This window comes from Triturus cristatus, unplaced genomic scaffold, assembly GCF_964204655.1.
Source record: "Triturus cristatus unplaced genomic scaffold, aTriCri1.1 SCAFFOLD_367, whole genome shotgun sequence".
Classification (NCBI taxonomy): Eukaryota; Metazoa; Chordata; class Amphibia; order Caudata; family Salamandridae; genus Triturus; species Triturus cristatus.
This window is the reverse complement of record NW_028188010.1, coordinates 28,094-41,905: the sequence shown is the minus strand read 5'-3', so window position 1 is coordinate 41,905 and position 13,812 is coordinate 28,094.

Sequence of the window (13,812 nt, the reverse complement as noted above, 5' to 3'; positions counted from 1 at the left end):
TCACGCTGAAAACAATTTTTGATACTATGATGTGTCATAGAGCAGAGAGTAAGGCTGAGAACCAACGTACGCAAATGACATGTGCTAAAGTTAAAAATGCAGTACGACGTGCAATTAAACTATGCTCAGAGACTGCTGACAGGGTCACTGAAGCCGAGGCTAGGATATCTGTATTAGAAGAAGAATGTATGGCTCAAAGACAAGAAGTGGGAGATTTCAAAGCACAAAAGGATGACCTATCCGACAAATTAGCTAGTTTGGAAAATCAGGCCCGCAGAAGCAATTTGCGTTTTTTGGGGATCCCTGAAAATAAAGAAGGAGGGGACCCGAGAAAGTTTATTATTAACTTATTAAAAGATGCTTTTCCTGACATAACTGATTGGGATTGGGCTCGGGAAATACAACGAGCACATAGATTCCCTTTTACAATAAGGAAACCACGACAAGGTCAAGAAAATTATCCTAGGGCCATTCTGGTGTCATTTAATAATTTCCTTGCTCGCGAAGTGATATTCGCAAATGCTAGACCAGACAAGAAAGCGGATGGCCCAGGGTTTCAGTTTTTTGTGCGACCAGACTATTGCCAAGCTACTGTGGCTCAACGATGGCAACTGAAGCAGCTAATTCCTGATTTTCAGAAGAAAGAAGTAGTAGTATTTCTTCAAGGCCCTGCAAAACTAAAGACTATATATAAGGGTCAGATAAAATATTTTATTTCTACAATTAAAGCTAAGGAGTATTTGGAATCTCTCTGAAAAAAAAAATAAAAAAGATTTTTGATGTATAGCATGATAAATACAGAATTGGAGCATAATAACTATACTGTACTGTACTGTATAATAATTATCTGAATGTAGATCCATTATGCTTCTCTATCTCTATATTTTCCCTCCTTTTTTTTTTGTTGATTTTTTCTTCTTTTGCTTTTCTTTTCTTAAGGACGCCACGGGTCGGGGACACGGCATCCATTCACTTCAGGAACTGATAGTTCCTGTGCCTCATATTTTGGGGAGGGTGGGGGGAGGGGTTCTGGGAATAAGGGTAGGGGTGGGTAAGGGTAAGGGTTGGTGGTGGGGGTGTAAGGCAGAGGTGTTCAACACAGGGATGATTATAAGGCATTTAAGTGATAATATTGGAGAGCGAATATGTTTGATGACGGTCAATAATCTGTTTTTATTATTTTGGAAATGTATAAAAAGGTGAAAATATGTACTATTAATATTAACGGTCTCAATGATTTAAAGAAGATTGCTATGTTCCGAACAATGCTTCAAGGGTTGAATATCGATCTCTTATGCTTACAGGAAACTCATATTTCATGGGATAAACGTTCTCTCTTGAATAATTTGGGATTGGAAGTCTTGATTACATCTAAGCAAATGGGTATTAAAAGAGGTGTTGCAATTTGTATGCGAAAGGGAATAGGGAAATGTGTAAGAACTCTTTCCGATAAATGGGGTAGATGGGGATTGGTCGAGCTAAAAATTGGAAACTGCAAATTTACTTTATGTTGTATTTATGGTCCCAATCTGGATGATGCTGATTTATTTAATACTATGAATGCAGAATTATCCACTTGGGCACAGCCGACCATAGTTTGTGGAGACTTAAACATACACATGTCAGCCGACTGGGATATTAAATTAGAGAAGAGATATATGGGCAGAAAGGTTAAAACCTATAAAGCACTTAGAGACCTGGTACTAAGCAATGGATTAACTGATGTCTGGAATAAATTTTATTACAATGACCCCGGATATACTTTTTTTTCTACTCCTCATCAAAAATTTGTCCGTTTAGATTATTTTTTTGTATCATCATTTTTTTTGGAGAAAATTCGCATTGAGATACTACCACAAGTCATTTCAGATCATAATCCTATAATTGCTGAGATGCAATTTCCTACTGACCGCCTTAATTCTATCAGATCCTGGTCATTTCAAAGAAATTTATTACTAGATGAAGAATACCTTCAATTTATGGTTAATATAATTAAAGATTATTTTCTGATAAATAACGATACTGCCTCTCCGCAAGTAGTTTGGGACTCTTTCAAATCTATTATACGTGGCGAGACAATCAGTTTTGCAAACTATAAGAGGAAAAAAAACCAAGTAGATCTTAGGGACAGGCTAAATAAGATAAGGCGGGTGGAGATGGAATTATCTACCGCATGTAAAAACAATGCTGATATAGAGGATGTACAAACACGTTTAACTATTGAACGTTCAGGTCTTCGTATACATATTGCTGGAGAAGTAGCTGCAAAATTTAAACAATATAAAACAGAACGTCACGAATTCAGTGAACGTACGGGAAAAATTCTAGCTCAGCGTTTACGACAAAAATCTTCTTTTAATGAAATACATTGTGTCAAAGATATAAATGGGGTCCTTCACGAAAGCAGGGAAGGAATATTAGAGGCATTTCAGGGCTTCTATAAGATGTTGTATAATGATTTTAACAATGAAACTGACAAGACCCTCGATCCCAAAGATTATTTACAAAATATTAACCAACTTTCTCTGTGTACAGACGATGTAGATTTATTTTCTAGATTAATAAGTTGGGAGGAGATTGAAAGGGCTATCATGAGTCTCGCAGCTGGTAAAGCTATGGGGCCCGATCAGATCCCTCTGGAATTTTATCGGACATTTAGATTCTTGCTGAAACCAGAGTTGCTTAAAATTTTTAATGCAGCATTTCAAGAGAAAGCTCCTGATTCCTGGTCTACAGCTACCATAGTTGTGTTTGTTAAAAAGAATAAGGACCCAAAGGAATTAGGCTCGTATCGTCCTATCTCTCTGATTACAGCTGATAGCAAGATATTTTCTAAAATTCTTGCAAATAGACTAAACGAAGTCATGCCGGGCCTGGTTTCTAATATCCAGCACGGGTTTATCAAATACAGGGACACTACAGATCACGTTAAACGTGTTATCGCAATGCTGGATTGGGCCCAAGCAAAGGAATCCCCAGTCGGAGTTATCTTACTCGATGCTGAAAAAGCGTTTGATAGAGTAGACTGGGGGTTCCTTTGGTCCGTACTAAAATGGAAGGGTTTCCCATCACAATTTATTAAAGCTATACAGTCACTTTATTCTAATGCAAAGGGTGTAATAAGACTAGGTACGGATATATCTACTCCATTTTCAATTACTAGGGGGACCAGACAAGGGTGCCCCTGCTCTCCACTTTTATTTGCGCTTTATTTAGAACCCTATTTGAATAGATTAATTATAGAACCCGGTATTCCACCTGTACGACTCCATGAGATAGACCATAAGGTCCTAGCATATGCAGATGATGTGGCCATTGTAACTTCCGATTCTTCTTCTGCCTTACCCAAAATAATAGAAATCGCCAGGGAATTTGGTAAATTTTCTGGATATAAACTAAATATTTCAAAAACCCAAATTATACATTCTAAAACCGGTATGCCCACTGATATTGCTCTAAATGATACTGCTATATACCTTGGTGTAACTATATCATCTAAAATAGATGATATCGTTGGATTAAATCTGGATCCTTTATTCACATCCACTAACAGAACTTTAGAAAGGATAAATAATTTACATTTATCTCTATTTGGACGGACTAATGTCATCAAGATGTTGATTTTTCCAAAATTTCTTTATTTTTTTCGCACTATTCCATTATTTTTTTCCATGTCCCTTTTTAATAAAATAGATAGGATGCTGTCTAGATTTTTATGGGGCTATCGCCGCTCAAGAAGATCCCTAAAATGGTGCATTCTACCGCCAGAGCGTGGTGGGTTAGGATTTCCGAACTTTAGAATGTATTATTGGGCTATAACTCTTAAAAATATAAAGGTTTTACTATTTCATGATCATATTAACGAAACTTTTATGTCACCATCTATTTTTGAGATGCTTATGGGTGCTCATGTGCGTCAATGTTTATTGATATTCACGGAGCCAAGCTATTACAAAAAAACAAGATTTAAGGTTCTTCTTTCTGCTTTTTTGGTATGGAGACAAATTAACAAAACTTTACGGATAACTCCAAAATTTAATTTTTATACACCCATCTGTTGTAATTTCTCATTACTTGGTATTCCTCAAGACATTCCTATGAATCGATTCCGTCTGGGACAGATTCATTCAATTGGTCAATTGTATCAAAATGGGGCTTTAATGTCTTTTTCCAACCTCCAAGATATATTTGGTCTATCCAGAAATGAATTTTTTAAATATTTACAAATTCGTAGCTTTCTGGAAAAAAAACACCTCTTACATACCAATGTGATGGAGACCAATATAGTTATGGAAAATGTTAGGAGGAATAGCCGTATTGGCACAATCTACCAATCAATGGCTAACAGGCTGCGTGATGATCTCGATTTGCAATCCCAGAAATGGGAAAAGATACTGTGTACAGGCGGAATTGATCTTGCAAGGGCATTTGAGATTAGCAATAAAACATTAGTTAACAGCTCTCTTAAAAGCCAACATTACATGGCATCTCTAGATCTCTATTACACACCGGCAAAACTGGCTAAATGGAAAGCTACGAAAGGTATTAATTGCAGCCGTTGTGGAACTCTAGCAGCTGACTCTTGTCATATGTTCTTTAGCTGCTCCGAATTAACTGTATATATAAACAGGATAGAAAAGTTTTTGACCAATCTGCTCAATGTTAATATTAAACTATGTCCATCTGTGATTATTTTTGGCTTATATGCTCCATCTGAGAGTTTATCCGTTGATCAAGAGTATTTTCTTTTTATTGGAATGTCTATTTATCGTTCCTGTATTACTTCAAGATGGCTAGATTCTGATCCACCATCATTTGAACAATGGTTGGGAAAATTGTTAAATGTTTATAGAATGGATAAAGCAGTGTATAATTTGAAAGGACACAGAAAGAAGGCATTTGCTAGGAAACTTTGGTCTCCTATTGAAAACTGGATTTAATCTTATGTACTAATAATTGTGCGATTGACTGTCATTGTTTAAAATGTTTTTTGTTTCTGTTTTTTTCTTCTCCCTGTATTGTGTATGCCTCTGCCACTGAAAATAATAAAAATATTAAAAAAAAAAAAAAAAAGAGAATCACCCGGAAGCGAAGTTCCTCTTGCTCAGAGGTCGCGCCAGGGGTCAATGGTCACATTCTTCTTCAATTCATATCTCGGGTCCCTTTGGGCAAATTTGCTCCATTTGGCCTCATTTTCCTCCAGGTGGCCTAGCCACCTGGGGCACTTTGCTTAGGCCTTCTTGCCTCTAAAGGGAACTTTGCAAGGGGCTGATTCTATTGGCTTCCTGCGCCACCCTTTGTTTTCTTTGGGCTACTCTCCTGCTTGGTGTAGAAGTTCAGTTCTCTACCCCAACTAGTCCTTTGGGGAGGTAAGGGGACCAACTTCCCTGATCCTGGGGAGACTCCACTGATCCTGAGGGCAACTGTAGATAGAGTCCTTAATCCAGACGGATATCAGGGGGGTCCTCCTTACAGCTGTCCATGACTGCCGCCTCCAGTGCCAGTGTCCAGCAGAAAATTACAACAAAGTGAGAGCTCTTCCACTTGTGCAGGGCCTGTTAAGGGGGTGATGAAGGTTCCAGAAGTGAGGCACCTCAGGCCTAGCCTGTGGTGCCACATCACCTCTCCGCCCCTGTCCCAATCTTCCTGCACAGCCTGCTGGGGCATTTCAAACTGGCGTCACCCTGGAATCCCAAGTCACATCTGCTCTGGGGGCCTAAGCTCTGCACCCTGCTGACATGGTGCAATGAATCTGCTTTTCACTAAAAGAACACACCCAACCCCTGCACTCCCTTTCTGGGAGGCAATTATACCACTGCACATTTAAAAATACATTTTGAACAGCACTTCCTAAAGACGAGGAAAGGACACAGCACTCCCTTTAGGCAAGGCAAGAAAAACAAATTCAGGTGCTGTGCAACAACACACAAGTTTATTAATGAACAGTAGGCCAAATATATCAGTAAATGTAGATTCATTAGTATCAAACACTTTTAAATGAACAAGTAAAATCTTGGGTTTATTACACAATGCTCTCTAAACAAAGGCGGTCTCAGATGCCAAATGCACAAGATTATACATATGTATACACAGCAGAGGATTACTCTGGATGTCCACCTCCCACACCACAAAGAAAACACCTCAAATGATCAAAGCCACTGGCTAAACATCACAATGGCAATAACCACAAAACTCAATACACATCTCCTGGTGCAAACACTGCTTCTGCATCTTAGCCCACCTCTGACCGGGGGAGTTCACAGCCGGGGGGGGTCACTTCGACATAGACACGTCTGCCCTCGCTCCGATTCCAAACTCCCAGTTTCTCAGTCTACAACCCTCAGCTTTAAACACACTAGAAGATTTGTGAAAGACCTCCTCCCAGCGACAGAGTAATTTTACCAGAACTGGCCAAGTTCCAAGCAAGCATCCCCATGGCAGTAAGGAGCTCTCAAGTCCCTTCCTCCATTCTCACATCTTCCAGCCTCTATCTTGACGAAGCTCTCACAAGGCCTTCCAGAGTATATTAAACAAAAACAATCGCTCAGGAAAACAGCAAGACCTTGAATGTGAATAACCCAAACAACTTGCAAGCACTGCGGTGCATGCAGAGAAACAAGGCAAAGTCAGACATGAGGCCCTGTCAAAGCCAATAGTCAAAGTCAAAGAACAAGATGACATTAAGCCACTCCAAAGCCAATAGTCGGAACTCATAATTCACATAACCCAAACACCATACACATTTCTGCACAACTGCTTATAGCATCACTTACTTTATCTCTCATTGTCCTATAGCATCACATACTTTATCTCTCAATGTACAACACCAAGCACATGTGTGCACCACCGCTCACAACACTGCACTTCAAGACCAAAGAGTACATTCCACACCTCTCTCTCCCTCTCACACCTTCTGATATTGGCAAGACTGTTCTACTCCGTGACAGCTCCCACTGAAAGACAGGAAGATTACGGGAAAGAAGAGAAGCAGGCATATGCAGGACCGTCCTACATTAAGGCTAGGGCAAAATGACACACTAAAGTCAGTTAAAATGGTGGTAGTTGAGGGCCATCAAAGGGTGCCAAATCACAAGAGCGCCTCTTTTATTGCACATGGTATCTCCCACCAAATCTTCAAAGGAAACCCCCTCTTGTGTTGGCTCCAGAGGTCTGGGTTCCCCCTTTTGTGTACTGGGCTTTGGCAGGCCCATCCCTAGTACAGTACAGTGTGACAGTTGACTGATTAACGCAGATCATTCCGCCTCACTCTTTTCCTCATCAGGAGCTGAGTGAAGCACTGTTAATTACTACCTCTGTGTGGGAAGGCCTCTATTCCTGCTGCTGGTGAGAAATGTAATTAACTTGGCACAGCAGAGTGACAAATGGCCTGGGCACTGATCCTGAACTGAGCTAGAGAAATATGACAATCCTGGATGACCCTTAAGCTGCACGGATATCTATTGGGAAATTGCAGAATTGATTGCCCTGTATCGGTTAAACCCCAATTCGAGGTGTCACTGTAGGTCAATGGTAAGCAAAGCTGCACTCTAAGCCTTCCCCATGGGTGAATAATAAAGTGTCATTGCAGACAAGACAGTAAACCACACAGACTTTCCATGGTCAATATCCAGTCCTGCAAAGTCCCCTCTGCACCAGGCTACCTGTGCGCAGTTGACCATGAGAGGAGTCTCCAACCCGCAGCCCTCACATATGTGCACATGTGTAACCAGATATGTGCCCCTTTGCCCTTGCAGAGGCCTTATTTTAAAAGTGGACACTGGGGGTAAACATGCACAGTCCATTTATCATGAGTTTACCATGGGTGAGTCACAGGTTGTGAGGTTCATCCATGGTAAAAAGGTCACATACCAGGGAGTCAAAAAGCAAAAAAAAAGTCCAGGTGGATTTGATGGGCAGAAGCCATTTCCTTACAAGTCTCATTCCCTCAATTTTATCACTTTCGTGTTTTTTTTAAAGATATGTCTATGGAACTGGGGGCAAACATCTTTTTGGCTGCCAACTTAAAGGCACAGCATTATAAAACCCTGTTTAATTTGTATTTTACCCCAGCTAAGCTGTTCAAATGGGGGAAAAGAGAGTCGGATGAATGTCCAAGGTGCGGTTTGGGCCCGGCTGATAGCACACATATGTTCTTCTCATGTAATTCTCTCAGTTTGTTAAAATGGGGGTGGATTGAGGAATTTTGGCAAGAAGTAACTAATCAAGTGATTATTATTACCGCACCCATGATGTTATTTGGATATGATAATCGGGCTAAGCTGTCAAGACCCTATCGAGATTTTATATTTATTACAACAGCAGTCACCAGGCTTTTAATAGCTTCAAGGTGGAAGGATAATGAACCTCCGTCATATATGGCCTGGCTCCATAGGCTATTATCCATCCATATGCAGGAGCTGGCTTTATATAAGTGTAAGGGGTGGCGGGCGAAAGAGAAAGGTCATCAGATCTGGGGGCTAATGACCAGTTGGATTAAAAAGGATCGCAGGGTTACCGCCAACAGGCTGGGAATTGGTTAATAATCCTTTTGATTTCAGCTACGTAGGATCTCTCGCCGTTTCTTCCCATGCTTTAACCTATTAGCTAATAACACAAAGGGCCCCACGACGTCAGCTCAGCCGCTGCGGTAACTGCAACTGTAATAATTGTTGTCAAGTTGAAGGGGGGTTGGAATAAGTTGAATTACAGACGTATCTTTTTTTTTTTTGTATGCTCCTAATGTATCTTGTTTTTCTTTTCTGGCTGAAACTAAAAAAAAAAAAAAATTTAAAAACAATTTCATCACTTTCACCGTTGTTTGGTCCATTATTATTTTTCTCTAAACCCCTCTTGGTGCTTCCAGGTGACCCTAGGGTCGCATGGAGCACTATAAAAACATAAGAATAAAATAATAGCAGTGTCCATCATTCTTAAGAAGAAAGTTGCAACCAATAAGCCAGTGGGTGAACCATGGTACTTTCACTCGAAGGAAGTACTACATTGAAATAATGAAGATTTTCTTTAAAATAGGGTAAATGGGTAGATAATCATGATCTTTTAAAATATTAACAGAGCGTAGTTTGCCTGCAGTAGAGGTGAACGAAGAAGTAGTCAGCTTTAAAGAGAAGTCTGATCATTTACAACAGCAGTAACCTCTGACAGAAGCCTAGATCCCAAGCAGTCAAACCGGCATCTCACATTCCCTCCCTAGACCATCCAGATTATTAGAAGCACTGCATAAAAGAAACATTCTAGGCCTGGGTGAAATGTAAATTACCTCAAAGTAATTATGACATTCAAGAATCTTGCGTGAGAGCAAACCTCAAAATTTCCATTATGGGATTTCATTTAGTTTTCTCCTGCTGAACACTAAATTGCATAGAAAATGTTTTGCCTTTAGACATTTTCTGCTTGAACACGTGTTCTAGTAACTCGTGTATGAAAAAAGTATTGCAACAGATGGGCAGTCCACAAATCACACTAAAATTGCAATTTCACAAACCCCTCAGTTTTCGACCAATTGGGTCACGGTATACCAGTTTTGCCTTTCTGAGCAATAGTTATTGAGCAATACACTTGTTGGAGGTTTATATCAAAGGGTGTGTCGCAAACTATTTTTTTCAAACCAGCGTGGAATGGCGCAATAGACCCTCTTATACATCAATGTTTCCTGACTTTTCTCGCCACATCCCCACAAGGCAGGCACTCCCTTCCTGCCTCCACCCTAGTCCAAATATGATAACCTACACGGCTTGACCGGAATTTGACACCCATGAGCAGAATTATAAAAGCTGTGTTTAGGCTCTACTAGGCTTCTGGAAATGTATGACAAATTTCAGATCTGTGTACATGCAACCTGTTTGGCAGCTGAACTCAAAATCTAGCTAGTGCTCAGTGTGACATCCTAACTCAATAAAATGAGTGAAACTGATTTGGGTGATAGTAACCCCTGACTAAAGAGGTACCAACCTACAAGACTACGGTAGATAGTCCTTATAGAAGGGAAAATCTTTTCAGAGGGTTTTGGAGGCACAAAACTACTCACAGAACTTTGATACCCCATTTGTAAATTGGTTATTTGGGATAAATCCGAGGCACGGTTTTAGGAAGTAAGGAAGAGAATAATTTAAATCAACATTGACTGAGCCGATTCTTTCGTTTAGGGAAATATTTTAAGCATGTTTAAGTGGACAATGAGAACATTTATGAGCTAGACAGCAGTGAGGAGCTACGTAAACTTCCCTAACATACATGGTCAAAATGCAGTGTAAGATTCTCAATCATTCACCAAGCTACCCAAACCCACCCACCTCTCCCATACCCAGGTACAGTACTGAATGCGGTATTAGTCCTTCACTCCCCTGTCCATGTCAGATCCGTGTTCTTTTTTTTTAGCTTCACTCATAAAATAGTAATGTGTGAAGCCTCACTAACACACATGTGATCTGAAGTTTCATCACTTGACTGTTGTTAATCCTCTTTTGCATCATAGAAGCAACTTAACAAAAAAGTAACTTCCCTTGTATGATGTCAAACGAATGAATAAAACGTAACTATAGCGGCCACGCTCCTTTCTTTATTTACTTTGCCAGCATGATCTGCTTTAACTATAGCGGCCGCGCTCCTTTCTTTATTTACTTTGCCAGTATGGTCCCCTTTGACTATAGCGGCTGCACTACTTTCTTTATTTACTTTGCAACGGCGGTCCACTTTCACTAGCCAATGGCGGCCTCACGGGCGCAAGGGAGGCACACATTTTGCACATAAGTGCGTGGGGCCGCCATAGGCTAGTACTCCGTACTACCGGATCTCCCGTGCCGTGTCCAACACCAAATGCTAGTTTCATTTGTGAACGGAAAATTTGAGAATACAACAATAGTCAATAATACCTTGTTCTATACAGTACTCCATGCTGGGCGAGTCTATAGCCCAAATTAGATAGCATGATATGTATTTGTAAAACACATCTTCACTCCTTGGGGTATCATAACAGATGCCTCTTTTACTCACCTCAATGCTAATTCATTTTATTGACCTCAGAAGGATGAAAGACTAAGGGCCTAATTAAGAGTCTGGCAGTCCCTGGACCGCCAGACTCGCTGGGGCGCAGCGGTGATGGTCCAGACACCGCTACACCAGCACCCCAACCACTATGTCACAACTTTGGCGGTTGGACTGCCATTGCACAGCCACTAGGGAGCCGGCGTTCCCCTGCATTGGCATAGTAATCAGGACCTCAGTATATGCTGGTGGTGCCGCTGTGGCACTGCCATGCATCTTATGAGTTTCAGGACCACCAGTGTGGTCATGAAGGTCTTTACTCCATGAAAAGTCGACGGTCCTGAAACAAAGGTGGCCCTACAGGCACCCCTGTTCTCCATTTACATGGGAATGCATGCAGTGGGCACAACATGTACACCCCTGTGTGCATGCACCCCAGTTCCTCCATGGCATGGACTTTACAGTCCATGCCATGCAGGAACTGTTTTTGGCATTCCCATTGCAGTGCTTGTTTTCAGAGGCACCGCCGTGGGGCGCCCAAAAATTGCTTGCCAGACACAAGAAAACTCGTAATCTGGCGGGTGGTGGGATCAAGGGTTTGGCAGTGAGGGAGCAACCCATCGGCGTGGCGCACCACTCCTGGGCCACCAAACTTGTAATAAGGCCCTAAGTGGAAGCACCTGGAGACCAATCTGTGAAAATGTGGTCAAATAAATCCCTAGAGGAGATAAAATAGTTCTCTGAGAAGAATGGAAGGGTAAGCTAACTATGCAATAACCAGACTGGTCACCGACAGATCTATTCAGGTTCCATGTGAAAGCTTTCAACTCACTCAAAGTGGTGATAGAACACATTTGTGTTTTGGGGTGCAGCTATCAAAATTACAATACTGCAGTTATAGAGAGTGTGAAAAATCCCAGCGTCACAAACAATAAGTGTAGCAAATTAGGCACACCCATTCAGAAGGAGAGTGGTAAGGGTTTAGAAGTTAGCTGCTGGTGCAATTTGAAGCACACTGTTACTAATATATTGCTAAAGTATAGTGTGGTAGTGCACTGTCATTTAAAGGCAACACATTTTTCATTGAAATGGCCACTAAATTTGCAGAGATATGCAGTTGCACTGATAAATATATATATGAATCTATATAAAGCCCAAAAATTGCCTTTCAGAGACTATTTATCATTTGCACATCAACAAGTAAAGTGTCTTGATTCAATTAAAACATGCGCTTCATAGTGCTTTCCTAACTGCCATTTTTTTTTAAAATGCATACAGTTCTTTTACAGGTATTTATATTTTATTTAGTGTTTTTAAAAAATGACATCCTATAGCCTAACATCTTACACTCCCTGTGCCTCAACAGGATTGATATATTTATATATAGTCCAGTTTCCAAAACCCTCTCAGTTTCAGGCAGAGGAAGAGAAAGAGGTGCCAACTAGAAGATTATAAAAACAAAAGGAGAAATATGACAGAAGACATAACTTGACATTTGATCTCTCGCTTTCAATGTAGAGGAGACGAGGTAAAAAAGCCTCTTTATTTCCCATTCACCTTCTGAAGCTCAGCATATTGACTTTGACGGTGCTGAAGCACCCTCCCCATCCCTACTTTCTAAGCAATCCTTCTGGATAATGACCTCAGCCATTTAAAGATGGCAAGAACAGTAGTGAACAAGGATATCATTTTATTCTATAGGACACATCCTGTAGATGAATAGCACAGGGAAAAAAGCATCACATCCTTAAAAAATAATATCTATTGATGTGTTTTCATAGAAGTACGAAACTGCAGTAAACGAACCTTGCAGGTCAATGGTACCCTTGTAGGAATGGATGTCTTCTTAAACTACGTGCCCTGCAATTATCAATGTCATGTACCAGTCTTGCGATATTCTGTATTACGCATTTAAAAACTTTAGGTGCTCTTGGAACTTTGAGCCCATAACAAGCCAAGCTTTCATGTACGTTCTGCCTTCCACCATCAATGTACCCAGGATGTGGTATTACGGCGAGAGCTTCCAACTTTGGAGCTGAACAAGATAGGTTCAAGTCTCGGGGTTGGCTCAATATCCTGTAATTCTGGGTAAGTGTGCAGTGCCTAAAAGAAATTAACGTGACCATGTGTAATGTAACCGGTATTCATATGAAGCGCTTTAATACCTCTAGGTTGAGTTGGCACTACATAAAAACTGCAGGAAAAAAACTGGACAAAGAGGTCAAAACAAAGCATTAACATAAAAAGTATAGACAAATAGATGCCATTTAGTGGCTGATTTGTACAAAGTGAAAACCTAAAACCTGGATAAATTGCAGCTTCCCCACAGAAATTGTGTGATCTTTGGCAAATATTTTTTTTTCAGCAAAACTATTTTTCTTCATCTTTCTGCATAAAGCACATTCAAATACATAAATCAGAAAACCAACTATACAAATACCCATTGTGTTTGATGTAATAGACTAACGTTGCTCTATAATGATCTGGGCCGCATACAGGGTCCACGAGACAACTGTCTTGCCTGTAGGTTCACTAATGGCACTATCTCCAGTGTGAGGTCGGGGCAGGTATGACTCTAAGCTCATGTTTAAATTTTAATAAGTACTTCTCAGTGCAGGGCTACACTATAACATATTAGAACATTGGAATGTTGGGAGCTCCATTGAAAACAATGGAGCGCTCCGGGCTTATAATGGCTGGTATAAGCCCGGAGCACCAACATTCCAATGTGTCTTTGTTCACAGCTCTGGCTGTGAACAAAGACTTCAGGGAGCCTGAGGGGATTTCAATCCCCTCGCGCGCCCTGAAGGC